Source organism: Pongo abelii, chromosome 11 (genome assembly GCF_028885655.2).
Source record: "Pongo abelii isolate AG06213 chromosome 11, NHGRI_mPonAbe1-v2.0_pri, whole genome shotgun sequence".
NCBI lineage: Eukaryota > Metazoa > Chordata > Mammalia > Primates > Hominidae > Pongo > Pongo abelii.
The window spans coordinates 131999803-132027668 of NC_071996.2; the positions used below are offsets into that span (position 1 = coordinate 131999803).

Below are 27866 nucleotides of genomic sequence, written 5' to 3' on the forward strand. Positions count from 1 at the left end.
AAGTGCTCCTTGGTCTTCATAACTGAAGAAAACAAATAGAGGGCCATTGAAACATCAAGATTATTGTGTTTGACATGTGCTTTGAAAGTTTAAATACGGAATTAACTAAACTGTAAAAATTACTGATTCTCTCTTTGTTTTGAAGCTGCGTCTTTGTCTGGGGTAAATACTCAAGGTTTGTCATCTCACGCCAAGAAAATCAAGTACATGGACACACAAGAAGTGGGTTTAGGAGCAGAGGTTTAATAGGCAAAAGAGGCGGGGTGCAGTGGCTCATGCCTGTAATCCCAAAACTTTGGGAGGCCAAGGTGGGTGGATCATGAGGTCAAGAGATGGAGACCATCCTGGCCAACATGGTGGGACCCCATCTCTCCCAAAAAACAAAATCAAAAACAAAAAAAAATACAAAAATTAGCTGGGTGTGGTGGCGTGTGCCTGTAGTTCCAGCTAGTCAGAAGGCTGAGGCAGGAGACTAGCTTGAACCTGGGAGGCAGAGGTTGCAGTGAGCAGAGATTGCAGCACTGCTCTCTCACCTGGTGACAGAGCAAGACTCAGTCTAAAAAAAAAAAAAAAAAGCGAAAGAAAGAGAAAGAAGAATAGCTCTCTATCCTGCGAGAGAGGGGGGTGCCTGAGTTGGACTCCTGGCCCACAGTAAAGTGCACTGGATTTTATAGGCTGCTTTGAGGAAGCAGTGTCTGATTTACACAGGGCCCAAGGATTGGTTGGATTAGGTGTGATGTTTGCATAATGCATGAGGAACCTGGCTGCCCCATCCTAATCTTCTATTATGCAAATATAGTCTTTACTTGGCCAGTGCCATGTTGTCTTCTCCTTATCGTACATGTGGTTTGGTAAAGAGAAGGGAAGATGGAGCCACCATGTTGAACATGCCTAGCTTCCAGGTAGCCCCTTTCCTGCTGGCACAGCTGCCGGCATTCATCCGTGCAAGCTTCCTGTTCACTTATCTATGTCTGCAGCTTGATTTTACAGGCTGCTCTTTGTTAGAAAAGAAAATGGTTTTGGTGCTGCTCTTCATTGAAAGGAAAACCTTACTGAGGACTTCCTGACCCTCATTATCTGCCTAAATAATTTCTTTTTAACTCCCATATCAGTTACATACAATTACAAGCACTTGCATTTGTTTATAATATTAGCTTATTTATGCATAGAAAAAATCTTTACATCTCCTACATTAAAAATAGATAAGGTGGACAATGAATAAGCAACCTTCAGCTGTAGACTTAGTACTGAGACATCCAGACTACATTAAAATGAACAATAGAACCGAGCTTCGAAATACTTCTGGCATATGACTTCTGCAGTTTAAAGAACATTCTTACAGGCTCTAGAATCCTGCTAGAGTCTAGGACACTATGCTGAAGATGTGGTTGGAGTGCAGGAAGGTGAATAAAAGTGGGAAGGTAAAGTATTCTAAATTCTCACAGAAGATAAATGGTTCATCAAGATGAAAGCCAGGAGTGACCCACAATCAATTTTAGACACATGTCGAACTCCATGAAGTTCAATGTTTGCTTTTATAGTAGAAAATAACAATTATTTCTCTTTCCCTGAACTATCCTTTTATGATTTTTCCACTAGTACTTAAAATTTTCCTTCAGGCACTTTTCTAGAATTTTTTGGAAGCTTTTGGCAGTGTAAGGTGCTCTTGGGTATGAATTAAGCCAATGCTGAATGCCCCTACACAGGTACTTATTCAGTAGAGTCTTATCAGCAGAGAACAGGGAATGCTAGGACTAATTGAAAATAGGCTTTCTCTCCTCTAGGTTTCATGGAAGAGGAGATTTTGAACAGATGAGTCATGTAGCTTCTGGGAGGGAATTTGAAAGGATAATACCAAGAAGGTCCTGGAGATACAGGATTGAAAATATTTTAATTATTTCTGTCAACAACAAAAAAATGTTAATAGTAAAGCAAGCACTGAATTGTTGAGAGGTCAAGGAAGGTCTGTGTATTGTTTGCTAAGGATAATTAGTTGGATCATTGTAAGATTTTAAAATAATGTTTAAGACAATGTGTTTAAATAAGTCAGGAAAATCTGGTTGTAATTTAACTTTACCACTTGCAAAATGTATGACTTTGGGAAAGTTACTCATAGTTCCCAAGCCTTAGTTTGTCATTGCAAAACTGAAGATAATAATACCTACATCCCATCCAATTTATGAGTACTCAGTATGATTTTATATGTAGAGGATAAAACAAAGTTCCTAGTAGATAATAAGCACTCAGAAATAATTGCTGTTAGTAATGATCATAATAATAGCTATGAATGTCCCAACCCACATACTTAGGGGTGCAAAAAAAAAAAAAACTTCTTACAGTTTTTAACTTCCTTTATAAATTGCTATCGTATATGACGACAGACTGATCTCATTTCCAAATAATTCCGAACACTTCTGAATTTCTTATTTATTTCCAGTTTAAAGTCAAAGCATGATTTCTATTCTTTTTCCTCCCTGTAGTTGTATTCAAGGTTTTGAGTGTCAGAAAGTAAAGAAAAGGCATTTCCCATGCTTTCTTCCAATTATACTCATATTACCTCAAACTTTAGGTATTTTTATATAATAATGGATTGAGAGTTACCTTTCCCTATACTTTCCAAATTACTCATCCATTCTTTTAAGGCATTTTGGTGCTTTCTAGTGAGAAGTGTGAACTCATTCTTCTGTGGGTGACAGCACATTTTCCTCTTTGGAAACTTTTTAAAATTTTCATTCATGAAGCTGTGAAAATTCATCATGTTTTGGTGTGCGTCATGATCTTTGTTGTTCATCCTGTTCAGCATTTCTTTCAATTTGACCATTTGAGATTACTTTCAGCTGTTGAAAATTCTCTTGTATTATTTCTTTAATAACTTCTTCGCATCCATTTTTCTCTATGTGTTAAAACACCTGTACATAAAACTTCGTTAAAAAGTCTGATTATTTTCTTAGGATAATCCCTGGAAGTGAAAATAGTTAGATAAAGGTAATGCCTATTTTATGACATTTTATAAGTAATATTTAATTATTCTCTTGAATGGCTGGACCAATTTACATTTCCTACTTAAGAATGAGTATGAAAAGACTTAGGTATTAAATAAGTCTTTAAACATAAATGGTATTTGAAGGATGTATTTCAAGAAATGTACATAACCTTAATATCAAATGACTCTTTTGCCCTTTTCTTAGTTCACACATTAAAGTAATTGTATACCTTTTTTTTGATAATAAACCGTTAATTTTATGTCAAATTTTATACATATAAGATGAAGGTCATGCTAAGTATATTTAAGTTCAGTTCTCGAGTAAGTTTTGGTTTAGATTACGAATAAATTAGATAAAATGGAGTGATCTTAGCAAGATCTGTCTGCAGCTATGTTTAATATTACTAAATATTTCTCCCAAGGTCAAATAAGTAAAACTAATAATTAATTCCTAGCTTACCAAATTATGATGTGTTGTAAATAAGCTAAAGGCAATAAAATGGCCTGGTTTTAGTTATAATAGCTTTGGGAGAGAAGGGCCATTTGAATATTGCTTTCCATTCTGACAGGGTTACTTCCTTCTGTGCCTTGTGTGCACTTTACCAAATAAGTAGGATTTTTTTTTTAAAGTGGCCATTGTTAAGAGCGTTTGCTTAAACAGACAGTCTTTATGTTTTTTTTAGATAGCCAAGGATCATTTGGTAAATATGTTTCAAAAAGAACATTTTTAGAAGTATAGTAAGGCCTCATTGCTGATCTATCTATCCTCAAAATGTCATTGACAAATAAAAATATATGAAAGGATTTTTGGGGACAAAAATTCTTGTAATTTAAAAATATTTATGTAAAATATAGTTTTGAACTCCCAGATACATACTTGAATTTTGGCCCCCTGCTGACTTTTATAGACTGTATCAATAGGCTCTCTTTTAACTTTTTAATATGTTCAGCTAATCAGAGGTATTGGTGGGAGTTTGTAGGATATGAGAAGAGAAAGGCTGAGTTATCCATTTCCAGTGCTCTCTTCCTGTGGGTTGGCTGTGCTTCTCTAAAGAACATACCTCCTGTTGGGTGGTAACTCTCAACATCTCCTACAATTGCAGCTGGTACCTACTCTCCCCTCTTGCCCATTCAGGGGTGGTATTACCACCTTTTGGATTCACCATCCCTTTTTGGTTCTCTTGGCTCTATATCCATTTTAGTAAATACTGTGGTTTCTTAATTAAGTTCGTATCAATGAACCCATTTAAATGTGACATTTTTCTCTTGCTGGGATCCTGACCATCATACTCTAATGTGATGTCTAATAGGCATGTTTTTCTTTTTTTGTCATTCTATAGAGCTAGCAACAAAACCTGAAAATGAAAATCAGTACTCACTAAAAAGAAGTTTTTGTTATAAAAATGATCCATCTTGAAACCCATTGTGACAGTTGCATCCTATTAAAAAAAAAAAAAGAAAAGAAAAGATATTGTTAGGTAGATTCACCTCGAAGGAGTTTCTTTTGCATAGGCTCCAAAATCAGATACATTGATGAGTTTGATGCTTCCTGGTAGAACTCCCCAGTACATGTATTACTATGTATACGAAATCCATCAGTATATCTTCCAGGTATACAGAATCCAGTTACATAAAAAGGAAAATAGCTTTTGGAACTAAGAGGTAGTGGTAGATTTTGATTGGTTCCATTTTAATCAAGAATTAATGGGCTATCTTGGAACAGAAGATAGCATTAGCAGAAGATTTTATATCTAGGAAAAAGGGAAACTACCATTGTTTATTTTTGAATATTATTATATTTGGTTTACTTGTTGAGCTTTAATTCAAGTTTCATCTGCTTTAATAACACATGTGTTCTTCATGGATTTTAATAACTTGTAATTATCTTTACTTATTTTGCATTCTTCATATTCACTAGATTATTTTTAGCATCATAAATTTATCAGACCTACAGATGATTAAAATCTCTTAACAAAAGGCATGATAAAGTGAGATGATTCAAGTTAAAGCATTTTTTTTTTTTTAAATAAAAGAGTGTTTCAGTAGAAAGTTATGTCTCAAAGGGATTCATGACTTATTTTATTGAAAGGGTCACAAAATAATCACAAAATATTACATCCATTAAGAAACCAACATGATTCTAATAAGCAGAGCAACAGTATAATGCATTAAACAACACTAGCCTTTTCTCTGATACACTCATCGCATCTTCAGTGAATGGTATTTGGTCGTGTATTTCTATTTTTATCTCTGGTTTGTTTTGAGGAATCATTTTCTGTAGAGTAAGACCCTGGCACTAATGTTGACTTTCTCCACACTTATAAAAAGTATCCTAGGTATATTTAGAAGCAATTATTAGGGAGCAAATTAATTACATTTTTTTTTGAGACAGATTTTCACTCTTGTTGTCCAGGCTGGAGTGCAATGCCATGATCTCGGCTCACCACAAACTCTGCCTCCCGGGTTCAAGTGATTCTCCTGCCTCAGCCTCCCGAGTAGGCTGAGGTTATAGGCATGTGCCAACCATGCCCAGTTAATTTTTTTTTTTTTTATATGGAGTCTCGCTCTGTCGCCCAGGCTAGAGTGCAATGGTGCGATCTCTGCTCACTGCAAGTCTGCCTCCCGGATTCACGCCATTCTGCTGCCTCAGCCTCCCAAGTAGCTGGAACTACAGGCACCCGCCACCACATCCAGCTAATTTTTTGTATTTTTAGTAGAGATGGGGTTTCACCATGTTAGCCAGGATGGTCTTGATCTCCTGACCTCGTGATCCACCTGCCTCAGCCTCCCAAAGTGCTGGGATTATAGGCATGAGCCACCACACCAGGCCAATTACATTTTTAGAAATACGAAAGTCAATTCAAAAACTACACTCAGGAATACGATATATATTATTTTAACAAATGTTAAAATGATTTTGACTTGTCTGGATGCATCTTCAATAAAATTTCAGAGCACTTGATCTCTTGTGATTCAAGTTAAATTTGAAACTATACCTTTCTACATGAGAAAGAAACATTAGGAGAAGAAATTGCTACCACTATTAGTGGTTCCAGCTCTTCAATGCATAATGAGCACAAAAGGGATGTAATGCATAAGGCAAAATAAAATAATTTCCATCGGCTTGAGATAGGAGAGAAAATCTGTATAAAGACTATATTAAGAAGAGGATGATCTATCACTTGACTAGGGCACTAAACCATAAAGAATGCTAATAGAAATCAGAGGAATAACTTGGCAATGAGGTGGGTGTCCATTCATGCTTCCATATATGCCTCCTTTCCATCAACAACACCATCTCCTTTCCATCACCAGCACCATCTCCATTTTATCATCAGCACCATCTCCTTTCCATTATCAGTATCATCTCCTTTCCAACACCAGCACTGTCTCCTTTCCATTAGCAGCACCATCTCTTTTCCATCTCCAGCATCATCTCTTTTCCATCACCAGCACTATCTCCCTTCCATCATCAGCATCATCTCCTTTCCATCTCCAGCACCATATCCTTTCCATCAGCAGCATCATCTCCTTTCCATCATCAACATCATCTCTTTTCCATCACCAGCACCATCTCCTTTCCATCATCAGCACCATCTCCTTTCCATCATCAGCACCATCTCCTTTCCAACATCAGCACCATCTCCTTTCCATTGTCAGTATCATCTCCTTTCCATCACCAGCACTATCTCCTTTCCATCACCAACACCATCTCCTTTCCATCAGCACCATCTCCTTTCCATCATCAGCACCATCTCCTTTCCATTATCAGTATCATCTCCTTTCCAACACCAGCACTATCTCCTTTCCGTCAGCAGCACCATCTCTTTTCCATCTCCAGCATCATCTCCTTTCCATCACCAGCACCATCTCCTTTCCATCAGCAGCACCATCTCCTTTCCATCATCAGCACCATCTCCTTTCCATCAGCAGCACCATCTCCTTTCCATCAGCAGCACCATCTCCTTTCCATCATCAGCACCACCTCCTTTCCATCATCAGCACCATCTCCTTTCCATTATCTGCAGCATCTCCTTTCCATTAGCACGATCTCCTTTCCATTATCAGCATCATCTCCTTTCCATCATCAGCAGCATCTCCTTTCCAAAATCAGTATCATCTCCTTTCCACCACCAGCACCATCTCCTTTCCATCACCAGCACCATCTCCTTTCCATCATCAGCAGCACCATCTCCTTTCCATCATCACCAGCATCATCTCCTTTCCATCATCACCAGCATCATCTCCTTTCCATCATCACCAGTGTCATCTCCTTTCCATCATTACCAGCACCATCTCCTTTCCATCATCTCCAGCACCATCTCCTTTCCTTCAGCAGCACCATCTTCTTTCGATCAGCAGCACCATCTCCTTTCCATCACCAGCATCATTTCCTTTCCATTTCCAGCATTGTTTACTTAAAGTCCTTCAGCAGTGTATGTGACAAATTGCCTTATTTTTAATGTGCATATGTGATAAAAATAATTTTCATTACATGTAACCAATCCCATCCTGTTTTTTGACTGAACAATCTTTTATTTATAAGACAAACACATTTTTTCCTCAGTTTATCACTTTTGCCTTATCAGTTGTGGTAAATGGTGGCTAGGTGAGTAGACTTGCTAACGAGAGACAAGGAAGGAGCACAGTTGATCTCTATAAGTAGGAGAGGGAAATTGAGAGGCAAGATCTTCTAAGGAAAATGCTTTCACTGGAGGACAATTAGATAAAGAGGAGAGCTGACTGTGAGGGTGAGAAGAGAGAGTGAGGAGAATAAGTGGATCTCATTTTCAGTGAAATGCTGTACTGTGCGCAGGGGTAATTCTCATGTTCAATCTTTCCCATAAAACTCTCTCGGCAAGTTTCAAATAGCTCATTGATGTTTTTATTTTGTTTGGCTGTTTTTGCTTTTCTAAAAAAGCCAGAAGTTTATGGAAATCATAATTATCAGCCTGTTTTATAAAAAATTAAATAATAAAACTCTTATCTGAAGTTAAAAAGATTCTAAACATTGTGCATATTTCATCTGCTAATGTTATTCATACTTTAAAGTAGCTCACTAACAAACATAGGCCTTTACATGTATTCTTTCTCTTTCTTATTTATATATTATTAATGATATGCAAGAAAGGCAAAAATACACACTTCAGACAAAGGATTAAAACAACCATATTCCAGGCACTGGGCCTATTTCGACTTATTGCTGATGGGTCTGGGAGGAGAAACACAATCAAGCTTACATATATATATATATATATATATATATATATATATATGCGTGTATATATATTTTTTTTGAGATGTATATAAATATATATATATATATATATATGTAAGCCAGGGTCTGGCTCTGTCACCCAGGATAGAGTGTAGTGGCATGATCACAGCTTACTGCAGCCTTGACCTCCCTGGCTTAGGCGAACCTCCTGCCTCAGCCTCCTGAGTAGCTGTGACCACAGGAGCACACCACCATAACTAGCTAATTTAAAATATACATATATATATATATATATACACACACACATATATATATTTGTGTATATATATGTATATGTATGTATATATATTTAGAAATGGGAGTCTTTCCATGTTGTCCATGCTGATCTTGAATTCCTGGGCTCAAGCAATCCTCCCACCTCGGCCTCCCAAAATACTGGGATTACAGGTGTGAGCCATCACCCCCAGCCTCAAGCTTATATTTGAGATTTTCATTCCTTTGGAAGAGAATTCGACAACCTGACAAGAAAGAATGAAAATGTATTCATTTATTTTATCATCATCCTCACTTAGAGTTATAAGATCTGAAACACCAAGCAAATCGAGAATTTATTTTTTGTTATATAAAAGTTTCTTTTTGAGATGTGTAGCATTAACACTGTAACCCTAATCACCACTCCACCCCCATCAGTACATTTCAATCAGTAAACAGTGCAAAATGGAACAGAGCTTAGAACAGTGGTTCCCAAAGTGTGGTCCACCATTGGGGCTCCCTGAAATGCTTCCAGGATCTATGAAGTCAAAATCATTTTAATAATAATATCACTTTGTTGAAATTTAAATCTTAGTTGAGGCGGTGTTTAGTGGTAACTGTACTAGTTGCCATTCATTTCTTCAACATGAAACTTCAGGCGCTTTTTTAAAAATGCCAATTTTATTTAAGAATCACCTTACTGAAACATTAAAACACAGTGTTAAGTTTCAAGCCTTAAACATACATATTTTTAATACTCCAAGGATGAAATGAGAAGTTTGTCTAAAGCATTTTTATCACAATCCAAGTATGATGATCATTCCATGGAAGAATATCTGTACTTGTTTGAGTTGCAGGCTGAACTAACCCTTCTTTCATGGAGCATGATTTTCACCTGAAAAAAATAACACAGAGACAAATTAGGTTTATTCAGGCTTGGATATCCAGCAGAAATTTTCTAGAAAACAAACCAAAGGTAGTTGTCAAGGGTAAAAATGATAGTATTTATTGCCAATGGAAAATTTGAACTTTCCAGTAAAACTTAGAACCTTGTAAAATGTTTATTGGCAACTATGAAACTGATGGCTTCTCTACATGAACAGTTTTCTGAAGAGACTGATGGAGATGTTAACAATAGTGATTTTTTCTTGATGTTCTATGATGAAATATGCCAACTTTTAGGAGATCTGAATATCTCACTGAATATTTCCAAATGACTGATGCATCATTATTTTAGGGACTCAGATCTCAAAGCCAGACCGTAGCTTATAATAGCAATTGGCAACGACAAAAAAAAACCACGTCGGGTGGTTTGGAGTAATCCAAAGACAGGCTTCAGAAGTTCTCATTCTTCTAGGAGAGTTCACAGAGAAATCACTTCTTTCTCTAGCACTGAAATGCAGCAAAATATGTGCAGTGTTTCTGCCCAGGGAAGCCTAGTTGAGACTCAGAGTTCAGAGTTTTCACTGGAAGCTGGACACGTAGGCACAATGACCAGCTACTGCTACTAAAACTCCAAACTGCCTAAAGGAAAGCAGTTGTTCAGTGCCCCAGATGGGCAAAACGGTTTTATTAATGTAGGGAACATTCCAAAAGCCAAGTTCTCAGATGCCAACCAAGGCCCAACCCTGAAAGTAAGCCTTTTTAACAGGAGCAAATCAGGTCTGCTGTATTAACTCCTTACCGCATAATAGTGCTACACAGGCAGCATGCGGTGGCTCACGCCTGTAATCCCAGCACTTTGGGAGGTGAGGCGGGTGGATCACGAGGTCAGGAAATCGAGACCATCTGGCCAAAACGGTGAAACCCCGTCTCTACTAAAAATACAAAAAAAATTAGCTGGGCGTGGTGGTGGGCACCTGTAGTCCCAGCTACTTGGGAGGCTGAGGCAGGAGAATGGTGTGAACCCGGGAGGCAGAGCTTGCAGTGAGCCAAGATCACGCCATTACACTCCAGCCTGGGCGACAAAGCAAGATTCCGTCTCAAAAAAAAAAAAAAAAAAAATGTGCTACACAATAATAAATAGGTGAAAAATACATTCTGAGCACAAGATAAGAATAGATTTTAATGTAACGCACAATGTACAATTTATGATAGAGATTCAGATTCCATTTTGAAGTTAACCTTTAAGAAACCATGCTTGTTGAGTTTTGATGTACTTTCAAAGAAGAAGATCTACAATTATTTGCAAACACTATTAAAAGACTTCATCTTTTTCCAGTTAGACGTCTTTGTGAGGGCAGATTTCCTTCATACACTTCAATGAAAACAACATAGCATAGCGAATTGAATTCAGAAGCAGATATGAGAATGTAACTCTCTTCCATTAAGACAGACATTAAAGACATTTGCAAAGGAGAAAACCAGGCTTCTCATTAAATCTTGTTTTGGAAAACATAATTATTTTATCTATAAAAGTATATTACTCGTGTTAGCATATAATTGATTTATCTTTCCTATTTAAGAATGAATTGATACATACATATTTTTTAAAATTTCTGCTTTAATTTCCAATATCATAATACAATACAGATATCAAAGAAATAAACTACATGAATAAAAACTATTTGGGGTCTTCAGTAAATTTTAGAGTGTAAACATGTCTTGAGGCCAACAGATTCGAGAAATGCTGGCTTAGACTACTAAGTTATAAATTCAGGGAATTTATAATCAGTATTGTTAATTCATCTTTAATAAAATGTCAGTTCAGTAAGAGTTTTGAGAGATGTGGAAGCTGGAATTGGGCTTGAGTCTATGACAGTCAACGAATACTCAGAATGTAAGTCTAAAAGAGAAATTTGCCAAAATTCAAATGGACAGTGAAGGGTGGTAGATACAATATTCTACTCTGTGCCCTTGATAGTGACCTTCCATTTAAGGATAAATATACAGGGGAAAATATAGAGTTTTCAAATATTTCTGCTTGCTATACTCAATAAGACAGATGATCACTTCAGAGAGAAATTTGACAAAATTTAACAAAAGTGTAGATACATATGCCGTGAAATCCAGCAATTCTATTTCTCAGAATGTATTCATGATAAAATTTATACACATGTGCAAAAGATATTTGTATGAACATATTCATTGAAGTACAATTTGTAACAGCAAAATAAATTCTGTCCCTCAGCAAGGTCAGAAATAAATAGTTTGTTAATATAATGGAATTTTATTTGCAATTTAAAATAAATGAACCAGTCCTATGTGTATTAATAAGCCTGAAGAACTGTCATGATAATAATAAAAGAAGTTTGCAAAAGGTTATATATAGCAAGATACCATTTATGCAGTTTTTCAAAATATATGATATAAAGCATACGCAAAGTTTTAAAATACTTGCAAAAATAGGACTCAATGTGAACATTAAGAGTTATAAAATAGTATTTTTCTTTTATTTTTTGTTTATTCCTTTTTTCTATGATTAACATAAATTACTCTTCTTACTCTTATTTTTATTTCTACTGTTATACTTTCTCTGTCATTACTAATTTCACGTGTATATAACATTTCAGCATTGGTATTTACTTTCTAAGAAAATTTCATTTGATTTTCAAGACAATCAAATGAGTGAACCCCATTTTTCAGTGGAGAAGTCAGACTTAGTGTCTTAATCACCCCAGGAGACAAGAAGTGACATTCTCAAGGTCACATACCCAATAGGTGATAGAGTCAGAATAAAACACAGGTTTAATGATGATAAACTGATGGTTTTTTACTTGCTATGTCTGCATGTTAGAATGACATCCACATGATAATTCAGCAAGTATTTTTATTGGCAGATAAAAATAATAATACCAAGACATGAATAATCAATGCTTACAAAACATTATCTTCTAGGCGTGGCTTAGGTGCATTATATTAATCACTTGATCCTCACAACTTTGCAAGGAATCTACTATTATTATCTGACTGTGACAGATGAGGAAACAGGTGCAGAACATTTGAGAAATTGTCCAAAGCTCTGTAGAGAGAAGTGGCTGTGCTGGAATTTGAACCCAGGGAGCATGACTCTAGAGGCCACACTCCTAGCTACTATAATACATCATCCTGCCTCATAAAACAGCTTTTTTGTTTCAAATCCTCCCAGAAGAACTGATAAAGTGCAGAATTCTCTGAAGATGCTTTTACACTCTGATGCAATTTTAATGAAAGGCATTCTGTGAGGGTTTCTTAACACTGCTAATTGAGTTCAATTTTGCAGAGTTCGTCAGCAAACTAAAGAATTCTTTTGGTGGTACAAGCAAATGCCCTCAAATTTAGCCATCTTAAAAATTATTTGAAAACTTTCTCTCAAATTTTGTTTCTATCCTCGATGGGCATTTTCTTGCTGTTTTACTTTTCTTATTTTCCAAAGAAGATAGTGTAACTATTCCACACACCACAATTAAATTCCTAATTTTAAATGAGGTTTAAACAGGAGAAGGACAAGGAGAAGAACAAAAGGAAGAAGAAGAAAAAGAGAAAGAAGATTATACAAGCACAAAGAGCCTATTTGTTAATATTTCTTTTGGTGAATATTTATTTTGATATATTTGTAAGAAAATATAATAAATATTCAGTGCTCAAAATAACTTTATAGATAAATGGTACTGCAATTTTGGTAACATCTTTTGACATGAATGTTGGATTCATTCATGAATATGAATTCCATCAGGAAATGGGCCTTTTGCATGAGTAAAAATTCAAAATTAACAAAAACAGTCAAACACCATGTACTCTGACCTTAACTCCTCCTGAGAAGTGACCATTGTTACTAATTTTTAGAGGTGTCTTTTTAAATAAAGTAAATGCCTATATTTGTTAATCTTTGTTTTCTCTGCAAAGTTCTATACTTTTTTCTCTCCTTAAAAAATCTTTAAATTTATCTTGGGGTGTGTGTGTGTATGTATATAATTATAAATAAATATATATATATATATATATATGAAGCTCTTTTTAGTAGTTATATAAAATTCTATTTATGGTGTATTCTGATTTCACTAGTCAACCATTGGTGGATTATACAGCTTATTAAAAGTGTTTGACTAGGTTACTATTATCAACAAAGTTTCAATGAATTTTACACTTAAAATTTGCATGCATGCATGTAAGCAAGCTTATTTGTGGGATGAATTTATAGTGCAATCTGGATTAACTCCTGGGTAGATAACATTTATTTAAATAATCTATTTCTTGTTCATGGCTGTCAACATATGTGATGGTGATGCTGAAGCTCCTTCTGGTGACTTTGTAAGTGGACGTGGGTTATTAGCTCTGTAACAACCCATTGCCTCTCCATTGTCTTCTTTGCCTCTTAATTCTGTAAAGTGTGGAGTCTCCCTAACTGGTAGTGGGATGGGAAACCAATTATTTTTTTTAATTGGCTTGCCTCTTAGGCTGCAATGGAGTTCTCCAGCGATCCAGATCATTACTAGTGCAGATCACTAATCTTGATATTTATTTGATACAATAATATAGCATTTGCCATCTCACAATCTTCTCCGTGCCACTAAAGAACAATCTGAGTGGTTCTTGAGAGACCTCTGGCTAGGCAAGAGAGGTAGAAGATGGATTTAAAATGCTTTGCCAAGCACAACTTGATTGCATTTTTTTTTTTTTTCTTTTTGCCTAAAAATCTGGAGTCAGAGAATGCTATATCTACAGTTGGCATTGAGACTTCAAAACTACAAAACCAAAAATACTAATTTTTCTGCAATTCCCAACACTGTATTTTGTTGTCTTTTAAAATCATATTCTACCTCGTAAGTTGTAAATATACAAAAATACCTCAGTGAAGGCATTTTCCATAGCAGATTACAACATAAAAATATAAATGTGGCATGAAAGTATTTAAAGTGAGAGTAATGAGTGTTAAAAAAAAGAAATGTTGGCATTAATAACACCACCCACTTTATTAGATACTATATTCAAGATAAAAGAAAATTTCAAAGTTTACTGAGCAGCAAAGGTTAAATATAATGTTTCTCTTGTTGCTACCTGTCTATGGAGTGAACTGGATAAGTGCTTGTGATCTATTTAAAGGTATCAAACTCATTATATAAAAAGAGGTCAATGAAGGAAAACAGGGTGACTGTCAATTTCAGATAGGAAACCACATGCCATCTTTGACTTTAAAATGTGTAGTAAGAGCTGTTGAACATCAAGCAGGGAGTACATTCATAGTTTTTATTCTCTTTGCAAAATATTTCTTTGATAATTTTGTCATTTTTGGACTTTTATAAATACATGTTTTCCTGTAGCAGTTTGTCCTAAAAGCAAGGTGCAATTATATGCAAATAGTGAAATCTTTCTCTCTACTTACCTATCTATCCATCTAGCCATCCATATATATCTTTGACAAGAATGCCGCCTATTTCAATGTATTTTCCTTAATAATTCCACACTGGATCAGTATGTATATTGTTAAATAGTTCTGGGGAAAATAAAGAAAGAAAACATGTGTTAGTTTCTCCTATTAACCTAATTGTTACTAGGTGGTCTGCACTTTTAATCTCATTTAACCCTCACCCAGCACTGTAAGAGGCGGTCATTAGCCCATCATTTATTAATAAGAAAATGTAGACGGAGAGAAATTAACTAATTTTTACAAGACCACAAAAATAATAGGAGGCACAGAAGAATTTGAACCTAGTTGTGTCTATTTCTGACCCCCTTGGTCTTGTCTCTTCTCCACGTGTGTATAAAAATGATGGCATTAATTATGATGACCACCAATTTTTTATTACTGGCAAAGTACCAGGTCTTATGCTAAGTGGTGCATTGACACTGTCTCTAACAATCCTCACTAAGAAACTATTATTGTTATCATTTTATAAAGGGAGGGGTGATGTCCGGGAAAATAAGACTGATTTCCCAAATCCACACAGAGAAGGAAAGAAGGAATTAAACTCTTTGTTAAGTAGTATTTCTGTTGGGTTGATGGAGGTTACAATTTATGGAAACCAGAAGCACAATTAGAAGCAACTGCTCACTTTTAACATAAAGGGTTATGTCTCCATTACATTAATTTTACACTAACTTTGTATTTTTGCTGACTATAATTTATAATATGTTTTAAAATATTCTTGTTTTGGACCAAACATTTATTTCTCGAATCCTTTTGAATCCTAATAGAGATTACTTGATATTCTACTATTATGAAAATAGTCCTGTGAAAAAAAGAATTATAGTTGCATTTACAGTATCAGTGATCTTACCATTCTCATCGTTGTTATGCTTTGAAAACCACCTTTTCTATAGTTTGGGATTCTCTTTTCACTTGAAAGTCATAAGTATCTGAAATAATCCACGTAAACACTACATAGTGCTCCCTTAAGATAGTGATTGAATTTCTGCACAAGAATTGAAAGATATATATGTGAAAAAGTTAAACTATTGGAGATATTTTATATCCTTTTATTAAATTGTATAATGCATTAGGATAAAAAGGTACATTTTATACATTCTTGAAGAATTTTTCCACCAATGCAATGAGATAAGATATTTTATAAAATGTCCTGTTACATAAGGCACTTTCAAGTTCGATCAGTGTGATATGATATACTTTAATTACTGTTGTTAGCAAATGAATAACACATTTGTTTGTGAAATTGTGGGACTGATCTGTAAATGAAAATACAGTATTTCAGAAAGTTGTATAAATAAGTGTTTAAATGTCATGGTTCATAAAAATGTTTCGTCATTCTATCCTTTACCAAGTTTTAAACAGATAATAGATAAAATTAATAGAAGTTTATTTTAAAATCAGTTGGAAGAAATTTGCATTCAGTATTCCCTTCTGCCATCCAGTTTCCTTGACTTGTCTTTTTGGCTGTCTCCAGGGCCCCAAGCACCTAGTCTTCTTTTTGGCAATGCTTTCATGATAGATCTTAGAACCCTGCTCTCAGTTAGGACATTTAATTAGTACATGCATGGAGGTAAGTTCCAGGAGATAAATAAGGCAAAAAGAAACTCACCACATCCATTAGTCCACTGTACAATTTAATGTATTTGTATTTATTTTATGCTCCGCTATGAAGAAATGACATCAGAATGATGAGTTAGAAAATTCATTCTTTCATTCAGTATCATTATCTCCATCCTCACTTATATCACTGGCTTGGCTGGCATTTTGTAGTTACCTGAGCGCCATACATTTTAAAATTGTAACTAAGCTCCATACAGCTTCTGGGTACTGTGAAGTTGGCAACCTCTAGACTGGGTTCTAAATGAAGCTCACTGTCTACTGGATGATTACGAGTCAATTGTCCTCAATAGAAATCGCTGTAAGAGGGGATGGAGTCACTGGATAACTCCCTGCAAGTAATTTTACTTCTCTGGGTATTAATCACTGGAATATATTTATAGGAAGGACTGTATCTTTATATATCTAAGATTTTATGATTCTAAATGATGAATGTAGGGACTAAGGATTTTAACAGGTAATAGACACACTGCACAACAGGAGAGAAGGCTTCAATTTGGAAAACTCCAATTTGTGAATCAGAACTAATAGACATGCCATACTTACAATTGTGTAATTTAACATTGTGAGCAGCGGTGCTTACATAGAAATATACAGCATTGAATGCATATGCTAGAAAAGAAGAAAAACCTAAAATCAATAGTCTAGTGCCCACCTTAGAAAACTAGAGAATGAAGAGCAATATAAGCCTAAAGCAAGCTGAAGAAAAGAAATAGTAAGAATTAGGACAGAAATCAATGAAACTAAAAACATTAAATCAGCGACAATTTTTTTTAAGTTGGTTCTTTGATAACATCAATAAAATTGATGCATGTTTAGCCAGAATAATGAAGAAAAAAAGAGAAAACACAAATTGATAATTAATTTCTTGTGTTTGATTGAAAAACATTTACAAATAAAAAACTAAAAATTTTTAAACTGCTGCTTTGATGAAAGATATGCAATAATATGAATGGAGGCACAGTTTGATTTACTAGTATTTGAAATTCATGAAGACAAACACCCACTTAACTACTTTTAAAAATTCCATGTCTTCCTGAGTGTAATTTGTGTCTTTCATTGGAGGGATAAAATGACACTAAAATGTTTTGCTTTTCTTAGTTAAATGCCACATCAGAAATATATCTTGTGTTATAAAAAGTCACAGTTAATAAAAATGTATTTCATATTGACATTCTAAATTATAATTGCAGCCTATAAAGTTTATTTTTATTATTAAAAGTTTCTACTTTATAGTCATTTTCACTATAACATATACTATAGAAAAGACAAATTCTCAGTGACAGTGTTCTGGAAGCCTCTTGCTTTTTTATCTAGAAGCTACTTGTAATTTTCACACACACACATACACACACAGAGAGAGGGAGAGAGAGAGAGTTAATTCCACCTTACAATACTTCAGAAGAGTGAATTATATTGTTACTTTCTAGGCAATATTCTCACACTCTTACTGTTGACTCTTACTGTAGGGTGAGTCAGCAGCTGAACTGCTTCAAAAAACAGCTCAAGTCTTGTCTCCTTTCACTACATTCAGACAGTTTGCTCTTACATTCTAGTATACCAAGTTCTAAGGAAGAGTATTGGGATCGAAGAATAAAGTGATTCAAAGAAGGAAGAATAGTCAGCGAGATGTTAGAGCAAACATCAGTTCACAGCAGTAAGACTAAGATAAACAGAACAAGATGACCATTTAAGAAAATGAAGTGACCATTAACTTGGATGTATAATAAACTTAAAATGTTGGTTGGAATTGGCTTCTTTGAATTCAGTGCAATAAACTAATTTTATTCTGTGACCTCTGCTGCGAGATGAGTTTTGATACCATACCAGCTTGATGAAGAAAAATAACTAGAGATATAAACTCCATCATTCTTATTGCCAGTCTCATCATATTTAGCTTGCTTCTTTGTTTTTCATATAATTCATCAATGTACAAAGGACAGATGAGTGGTGCCTTTTATAAAATTAGAAAAACTATTAGATATATGTTTCAAAATTGGTAAAAGTAAATTTTAAGTGTTCTCAACACAAAGAAATGATGTGAGGTGGCCTGATTCAATCACTGTGCAATGTAAAGCATATTGTATCTAACACTGTATATAATTATTACTTGTTAATTAAAAATAAAATATTTTTAAAAGCACTGTTAAAAAGATTTATTATAGCACTTTATATTGAGATTCAAATAAATAACTATAATGGGTAGTATTATGTTTGATAACGTAACCTATCTAGTTCTTTTATGTAGGGAACATGCATTTTTATGAAGCAGATTTAGTCCATAGGGAGAAAGCATGAGGCAGCAAGATCATTGTCAGAATCTGGATGAGATAGCCACTGAAAGTAACTCATTCAATAATAGTATTATCTCAATAGAAACTGAATTGTTAATATTTTAAGTATTTTAGCAATTCAGAATGTCATAATACAAGGCCTCCTCATTTTATATGTATGAGATCTTCAGAATACAATTCTGAAAATAAGATATCAATGGCTGTAAAAAAAAAAAAAAAAAAAAAAAGATAAAAGCCGGGTATGGTGGGTCATGCCTGTAATCCTAGCACTTTGGAGGCTGAGCCCGACAGATCACCTGAGGTCAGGAGTTTGGGAGCAGCCTGGCCAACATGGTGAAACCTCATCTCTACTAGTCTCTACTAAAAATACAGAAATTAGCCGGGCCTGGTGGCGGGCTCCTCTAATCCCAGCTACTCAGGAGGCTGAGGCAGGAGAATTTCTTGAGCCCAGAAGGTGGAGTTTGCAGTGAGCCGAGATGGCACTACTGCACTCCAGCCTGGGCAACAGAGCAAGACTCCCTTTCAAAAAAAAAGACATCTAGTAAGAAAACATAAAAACACATGCACCTTCTAGGTAGATGACATAAATATGTAAATACAAGCACAATTATAAAAATTTTCCTGGGGCAAGTAGAGGAAACTTAAGACTTGTAGTTAAGCTAACTCCACTATTTACTACAGGTATGAGAAAGATCAGATCATAACCAACATATCACGTTCAGGGAAAAATATATAACTCAATTTGGGCCAATGAGACCCAATAGACATTAGCTGAGGACTTTGGAAGTGAAGGTTCATTTCTTTTCCTCAAAAGCTACCTAAAAAAAGATTCATTTTCTTGATGATGATGCACTGGAAAAAAGTGTAATAATGATAAAAACAAATGTTCGCCGGACCATTCACTGTGTGCCTGGTGCTATCATATGTGCTGTTGATGCAGGAACTCAGTCTTCACAGTCAGGTTGTGTATGAAGTGGGTGCTATTATTCTGCACATTTTACACTTGAGGAACTTAGAATTCATTAACTATAGTAAGACCTCACTTCATGTCAGTGATAGGCTCTCAGAAACTGCAACTTTAGGTGAAATGAGGTATAATGCAACCAATGGTTTTTCTCATCTATGTCATAACAAAAAACACGAAAGGAAACAATGTTATTTGAGGATGGGGTGTACATTGTTTGGTTAAAGTTGCAGTTTCCAAGAACCTATCAGTGATGTGAAGGAAGGACTTACTATGATCCAAAATTGAGTAGCAAGGAAGTAGAGGTGGGATTTGATCCCTTAAGTCTTATTCCAGAGTCCGTGTCCTTTACAGTTGTGCTGTAGTAATTCTCATCAAGTACTAGTACAACCATATATATCACGTGATGTTTGTCTACACTGGAAATCAAAAATATTCAAATACAGAATGCTATATTCCTAGACAGAATAACTCAATATTATTAGAATGCCATTTTATATTATTATATGCTTAATATAATATGGATAAGATAATCATACCCCCCAAAAAAGTAGACTATGAAACTAACTAATATACGTAATCTTAAAAAGAAGAAATATGGCCTACTGGTTATTTAAAACTATCTTAAAACCACAATCACTGAGCAATATGCTATCAGTGCAAGCATAAAGATAGATGAGCATATAAATTCCAGAAACATGTGCGCTTCTTCTAGGTAAGCAAAGACCAATAGCAATTTTTGTACCATGGGGCAGTGGTCCAATATTGGTATAAAACCAGCTGCCATAGTTAGGGAGACTTTTCTAAGACTAGAAATATATGTATATGTATATGTATATGTATATGTATATGTATATGTATATGTATAGTCAAACTTTTAAGGACTGTGTGGGTGAAAACATCCCATAAGCAAAGTTAATTCTACCAATGACAGTAAGTGGCTGCTAGTGATGAGGCCAGAAAGCAGAAAGACATCTTGTATTTTCATGGAGCATGGGATGAAGAACTCTTTGGGAGGAAGGATCCTGACCTCACAGTCACGATAGCTCAAATCAGAGGAAAAGAGAAAATATTAAAGCTGTGTCCCAGTTCCCGCCCAGCTCAATTCCAGCTAAGATTCAAAAGAAAAGTTCCTCAATATAGGTGCCTATGGGGGTAAAAAGTATTTATTTCTGTCTCTACTGGTTTTTAAAATGTGTAATGTCTGCCACAAAATAAAATGTTTATCGGGCAGGTGAACAAGCAAGGAAATGTAACCTATAGTCATAAAAAGAAACCACCCATATAAGGAGATGTATAGAAGGCTCAGCTATTGAAATTACCAGAAAAGAACTTTAAAATAACCCATCTAAAAGTTAGATAACAAGCATGAACCGAGGACTTTCAGCAGAGAGAAGTAACATAAAAATGAACCAAAAGGAGATTTTAAAAATCATAAAGTAGAGAGCAACAATTCAGCCTGTGGGCTTAAAAACAGAATGCATCAGCAGAGGAAAGAGTCAGTGAATTTAAGTAAAGCATAGCACAAATTATCCAATATGAAACACAATGGGAAAAAAAATAGAAAAGGGAAAAACAGAAACAGTCTGAAGTTTGTTGAACAATATCAAGTGTTTTAATATTTGCTCTATGGGAGTTCCAAAATGAGACAAAAAAAGAATAGTCCAGAGGCAATATTTAGGAAATAATAGCTGAAGATTTCACAAAATTAACAAAATACATCAGGACACAGAGACAGGAGAACAAATAAACATTTTAAAACCCTACAATTCACTACATTGTAGTCAAGCTGCTGAAAACCAAAGATAAAGACAACATATTTAAACTAGCCAGATACAATAGGGTAATTCCATTCAATGAAACAAAAATAAGAATATTTATCATCAGAAATTACAAAACATAGGAGACAATAGCATAAAGTTTTTAAAGTGCTGAAAAGGAAGCATATAACTAGAATTCTATAACCAGTGAAATTATCTTCTGAAACTAAAAGTGAAAAAATATATTTCAGAAAAAGGTGAAATAACTCATCATCATGAAATGTGCACTATAATAAATACTAAACAAAGTTAGGTCTGAAGAGAGATGATTCCAGAAGAATAATTTTGAAAGAAGAAATGAAGAGCCAAAGTAATAATAAATACATGTAAAAATGCTTTCTAAGAATTTCATTAAGAGATGATTGATTCTTTTAAGAAAATACAGCATGCCTGTAATCCCAGCACTTTGGGAGGCCAAGGTGGGTGGATTAACTGAGATCAGGAGTTCGAGACCAGCCTGACCGAAATGGTGAAACCCTGTCTCTATTAAATACAAAAAATTAGCCAGGCGTGGTGGTGCATGCATGTAATCCCACCTACTTGGGAGGCTGAGGCAGGAGAATCGCTTGAACCCCGGAGGCGGAGGTTGTAGTGAGCCAAGATTGCGCCACTGCACTCCAGCCTGGGCAACAAGAGGGAAACTCCATCTCAAAAAAAAAAAAAAAGAGAAAGAAAGAAAGAGAAATAAAGAAAGAAAATATAGTAGGAAAATATTGTATGGCTTATAATATAACTAGAAGAAAAATATATGCCAATCTTCACAGAAAGAGTGAGAGGGGTGAAATGGAGGATGGCTTTTGTGCACTTCTTACATTATTTGTAAAATGGTAAACTATCAATTCAAGGTATACTGTGATGAACTCAGGATTCAATATATATAATATATATTTATAAGATATATATTGATGGATAGATTGTAAAATAATCTACTGAAGGCACTGTCGGGAAGCATCAAACTAAGAATTTGTGGCCAATAGAGCACATCATTGTAAACAAACGAAATTTAAAGAGATACAGGGCTAATAAGCAAATAATACAATTTTTTAAGTGATCTATTCACAAGTTCGTACCCTTTCCAGCCATTCCAGGGACAAACTGGGATGCCATCGCTCCCAACAGTTACCTGAGAAGGGAGTTTGGAGATCATAATTGGTTTGAGATCACCACTGCTGAAGGTCTTATAAAGCTCCAAAATTCTTTGAACGTAGGGGTCAATTCTAAAATTCCTGGGTTTAGAAATCAAGATACTTGCTTTATACTTCCCACTGAAACACACCAAAAAGTTATGGATTCCAACCCAAAAGAGCTAGCTGGAGTGCCCAAGTCCTATATTATGTCCAGGCATGAATTGGTGAGCCCTGCTGCTAGCCACAGAGAATACATATTTTAATATCTAGCATAAATAATCTCTGAAAAAAGAATTCAAGGAAATAGAGCTAACAATGCGATAGAGAAAATAAAATGAAATATGAAAAGTTTCCAATAAATTCTAAAAAGATAGAAAAAGACAAAGAAAAGAAGAAAGAACATATGGAAGAGAAAACGAGTTGTGAGTTGGTTGATGTAAATAAGTCACTGCAGTAACTACATTAACGTGATAGTAGATTCTCTGATGACCTCTATGTTCCCTGCTTTCTGGTGTTCATGCCCTGGTATGATCCTCCCACCCCTTTCTTGAGTGTGGGAGACCTATAAATTGCATCTAATTAATACGCAAAGACGATGAGGTTCCACTTCCATGATTATGTTATGTTACACAAAAACCCACCTTGTTATTGTTAGCACACTTGCTCTACAGACTCTCTCTCCCTAGCTAGGCTTGAAGACCAAGTGACCATATTGGGAGGCTCACTTGTTAAGGAGCCAGTAGAAACCTCTAGGAGCTAGAGCAACCTCCAATCAACAACCAACAAAAAGCCACAACCCTCATTCCTGTAACTACAAGCAAACAAATTCTGCAAACACCTTGAGAAAGCTTAGAAGTGGATTCTTTCCCAGTTGAGCCTCCAGGTGAGAACGCAACATTGCTGACACCTTGACTACAACCTTGTAAAGCCCTCAGCAGAAGACCAGACTAAGCCATACACAAACTCCTCATACACAGATAACAAATGTGTGTTGTCTTAAGCTACTAGTTTGTGATAATTTGTTAGACAGCAATATATTACCAATATGTGCATGTAGATAAACATTTCAGTTAGAAGGTAGAGATTGTCAGGTTGCATTGAAAAGAAAAAGAGTTAACAGCCTTGTAAAAAGTCTGTTTACAAGACATGCACTTTAACTAGAAAGAGGGAGATATGTTGAAAGTAAAAACATGGAAAAAAAACATGCAAAAACTAATCGTAGGGGAAATCTAATAACAAGAAAGCCAGTGTGACTATGTTAGTATCAGATAAAGTACACTTCAGGATAAAGACTATTACTCAAAATGATCATTTTATAATATCAAAAAGGTCAATCTATAAAGGAGATATGATAATAAAAGTTTTTATACATTTAGTGACATAGCCTAAAAATACTAAAACAAAAAATTAATTGAGAAAATAGAAAAGCATATAAATAAATCTCTAATAATAATTGGAGAAAAAAGTTGATTCTGTTGGAGTAATTGCTATAAGTAGGCAAAAATTATATACATATGTAAAAGATTTTGACATCTCTATTAACGAATTTCGACTAACTGATGCTTATAGAACCCTACTCTCAAAGATAACAGAATAAACATTAATTTCAGGCACACATAGAGTAATAAAAAATGAGCTAAGACTTAATAAATTTTAAATATTTAAGTTTTCTATAATCTGATCTCTGATCACAATGAAATTAAACTAGAAATCAATAGCTAAAAGATAATCAAAAAATATCCCAGATGCTTGTAAATTAGGCAACACACTTCTAAAACCCTGTGGGCCAACACACACACAAAAAAACTGTGTATACATGTTCATAGCGGCATTATTTATGGTAGTCAAGAAAGGAAATCCCCAAATGTCTTCCAGCTGAAGAATAAAGAAAATATGAGCTATCTATATACAATGCAATATTATTTGGCAGTAAAAATGAAGTACTGATAGATGCTACAACATGAATGAACCTCAAAAACATTGTGCTAAGTGAAAGAAGCCAGTCACAAAACAGTGCATATTGTATGATTACATTAATATAAAATGTCCAGAATAGACAAATCCATAGAAACAGAAAGAGATTAGCAGTTTCCAGGGTTTGCAGGAAAGAAGGAATAGGAAATGACTGCTAATTGGGACAAGATTTCTTTTGGGGTGATGAAAATCTTCTAAAATTAGATTTAATGATGATTGTACTTCTGGGCATTTTATACCAAAAAAGATTAATTTTATTATGAGTAAAATATATCTTAATAAAGCTATTGTTTTATTCACAATGAAAATTATTAAATATTTTGAATTGAAAAATAGAAAAGGCAAACCACTTTAGAATATATCGGATGAAGTTAAGCCAGTGCTTAAAACAAATATATAGATTTAAATGCACATATTTAAGAAAGGATAATGTTTAAAATAATTTATCTAAGCTTCCACCTCAAGAAGAAACAAAACAGATTCAATCAAAGACAGGAAATAAAAAAATAAGAACAACTAAAATTAAACATAAAATAGACAAATAATAGCAACATGAACAAAACTAAATGTAGGTTCTTACATAAATTGATAAACTTGATAAATTTCCAGCCAAACATCAATAAAAAGACAAAAACACAGATTAACAATACTAAAGAAAGAGGGACGTAACTACATGCATTATAAAAGGTTAATAAAGGAATATTATAAAACAATTGTGTGCCAGCAAATTCAACAATGCAGATGAAAGAAATAAACTCCCTGAAAAACACAACTTACCAAAATGGACACAAAAATTTAGGATGCAAGTGTAGTTAATATTAAAACATCTTTGTGTAATGGAATCTACTTAAAAACTAAAACTAAAAATAGAAGAAATAATAAGGGAAAGACTGATCAATTTGCCTACCTGAATAGTAACAATGCCTATAACAATTTATGCCAGATATTTATCATTTCTGATACTTTTCATTACTTCTTGAAGATCTGAGTTTTCATTTGGCAATATTTCCCTTCACTCTAAAGAACTTAGTTTGGCACTTCTTGTAGTGCATATTTCAGGAAAAGTTTCCTTGGTGTTATTTTATCTGAAAATATTATATTTTACCTTGTATTATATAAAAATAAAAATAATTTTGTTTCTCCTGGGTATGGAATGCTGGGTTAACAGTTATAATCAATCTATTTGTCTCGTGTGTGTGTGTGTGTGTGTGTGTGTGTGTGTGTGTACATATACACATATATCATTGGAATTTAATAAACAGTATACTTAATTTTATTCATTTGATCTTATTTCATGGCTTAATTTGTAGTTTCCCTTTTTCATTAAAAAAAGTGTATTGAGTCTCCTCTATGTGCCAAGATTTTCCAGAATCTTAAGATATATCAGAGAACAAATAAGGCAAAAATATCTGCCCTTCTAGAATTTACATTCTAGTGGTTGCCAATGACTCCATTTTCCCCTTTTAAATTAGTATGTTCTCTTCTATTATTTCATTCCTTTAGTAGTGAAATTACTTTCCCCATCATTTGTAATCATACACACAGTTCTCTGTTATTATGTGAAAACACAATGCTGCCTATTTGTGCAATGGAGAACCACCAAGATGTTCCTTATAAACCACAATTTAACCCCATACAATAAGATGATGCCTTACAATATTCTTACTCCACCTCAACTTCTCTACTGTTGATGAGATCTGTGAAATAATTTTACATCTTCTCCTCCACCTTAACCCAACTCTTAAGTCTCCCCAAGATAGTTCAATTTGTTCTAGACTATCATAATAATCTCCTTTTCATTGCAATCCATTTTCTTCAATTACTGATAGCTTGAATTCTCAGCTATGAATTACCTGTCTTTTCACTGATGTGCTTTCTCAAGTGGTTTAGTTGAAATCAACATCTAACCACACATACATATCTTTCTTTTAATAGTTATACTTTTTTTGATATTATCCTTTTCACTCAGCAATCTGCAAGTGGAATTTACTGTCATTTACTTTTCAATAGTTCAAAAACATGTCTGATTCCATTTGAATTATTTTTAGGAGCTCACATTTTCTATCTGGAAGTTTCCATATATTTTTCTCTTTATCCTTAAGAGGTCAAGAATCTTGTTAGCATATATCTTTCTCATTACTACTTCAAGAAGCTTAATGCAGTTTTCCATTCTCTAGAAGCCAATCTTTCTCCAGATAATGGAAGTATCCTTCAGCTGTTAAGATAGTTATTGTGTATCTCCCATCACAGTTTCCTTTGTACAAAACGTTTCCTTTTCACCTTCTAAAACTCTTGTGACTTAGATGCTAAGTTTCTGAAATGGATCCTCCAGATTTCATAGCTTTCCCTTCAAATTTTCTCTTTTTTCATATTTTTGGTTTGTACTTTGAGATAATATTCTTTCGTTCACCTTTTCAGGCCACTAGTTTTAGTCTTAACAATAATCATTCCATATTTCAACTCACCTACTGAATTTTCCACCTATTGGGTATAATAGATATGGTTCTGGTGATGGGTACGCTAAAAGCCCACACTTCACCACTATGCAATATATACATGTAACACAACTGTACTTGTACCCCTAAATGAATAAAAATAGATTTTTAAAAATTAGATTAAATTTTTATTCTAGAAAGTCTTATTTTGTACTGAGCTGCAATCATTGCAGTTGTTTTTTTTTTTTTTTTTTTTTTTTTTTACCATATTGTTGTCATATATTACTGTTTGAAACCTCAGCTGTCTCCATCAGAGATTATTTGTTGGTTGGTGAGTTGGTTGATTATTTGTTGGCTGGTGAATTTGTTGATTGGTTTTTGCCTCGTGATGGCTCTATTTAACCTCCCCTTGCTGGCTGCTTGGATTCCAAGTATGTGTGATTATGACGTTTTCCTGTGATCTCTTTAGGAATCACCTTTGGTTGCTGAAGCATCCTAAGTGGAAGAACTCTCAGAGGAAACGGAAGTTAAATCACCATCTTCTTCTGTGGCTAAACCTATAGCAGTAAGAGGGCAGGAGGAAAATTCCTGACTGTGAACTGGATTTCTCCTACTCTCTTAGCCTCTGGAGTAGGGATAACTCAATTCAACTTTTCTGCTCTGACTTGTATTTCGAAGGCCAAGGAAACAAGGCCCATGCACGCATGTGCGCGTGCACCACCCCCCCCCCCCCCGCCCCCACGCACACACACACTCAGGTTCAATGTTTTCCCAATTCCCCAGCAGTTCACATATTTCTGTAGACCAAGTCCTTTCCAATATCCCCACAATCTTTT

General features: G+C 34.7%; 1 long non-coding RNA gene across 7 annotated transcripts; it reads right to left on the reverse strand.

Annotated features, from left to right (window-relative positions):
* Window positions 1-2404: 2404 nt before the first annotated feature.
* On the reverse strand, window positions 2405-27542 carry LOC112132385 (uncharacterized). 7 transcript variants are annotated; one of them, XR_008523050.2, is made up of 8 exons: window positions 27296-27504; window positions 16963-17028; window positions 16409-16463; window positions 15650-15784; window positions 14755-14865; window positions 9199-9348; window positions 4363-4422; window positions 2405-2909 (listed from the first exon to the last, which is right to left on the reverse strand). It is a non-coding gene; the product is annotated as an uncharacterized LOC112132385 (long non-coding RNA). The 7 variants fall into 7 exon arrangements; XR_008523048.2 differs by lacking the exons at window positions 2405-2909; window positions 4363-4422 and adding an exon at window positions 26652-26810 and having other exon boundaries at window positions 9116-9348; window positions 27296-27542; XR_008523046.2 differs by lacking the exons at window positions 2405-2909; window positions 4363-4422 and adding an exon at window positions 19947-20093 and having other exon boundaries at window positions 9116-9348.
* Window positions 27543-27866: the final 324 nt, after the last annotated feature.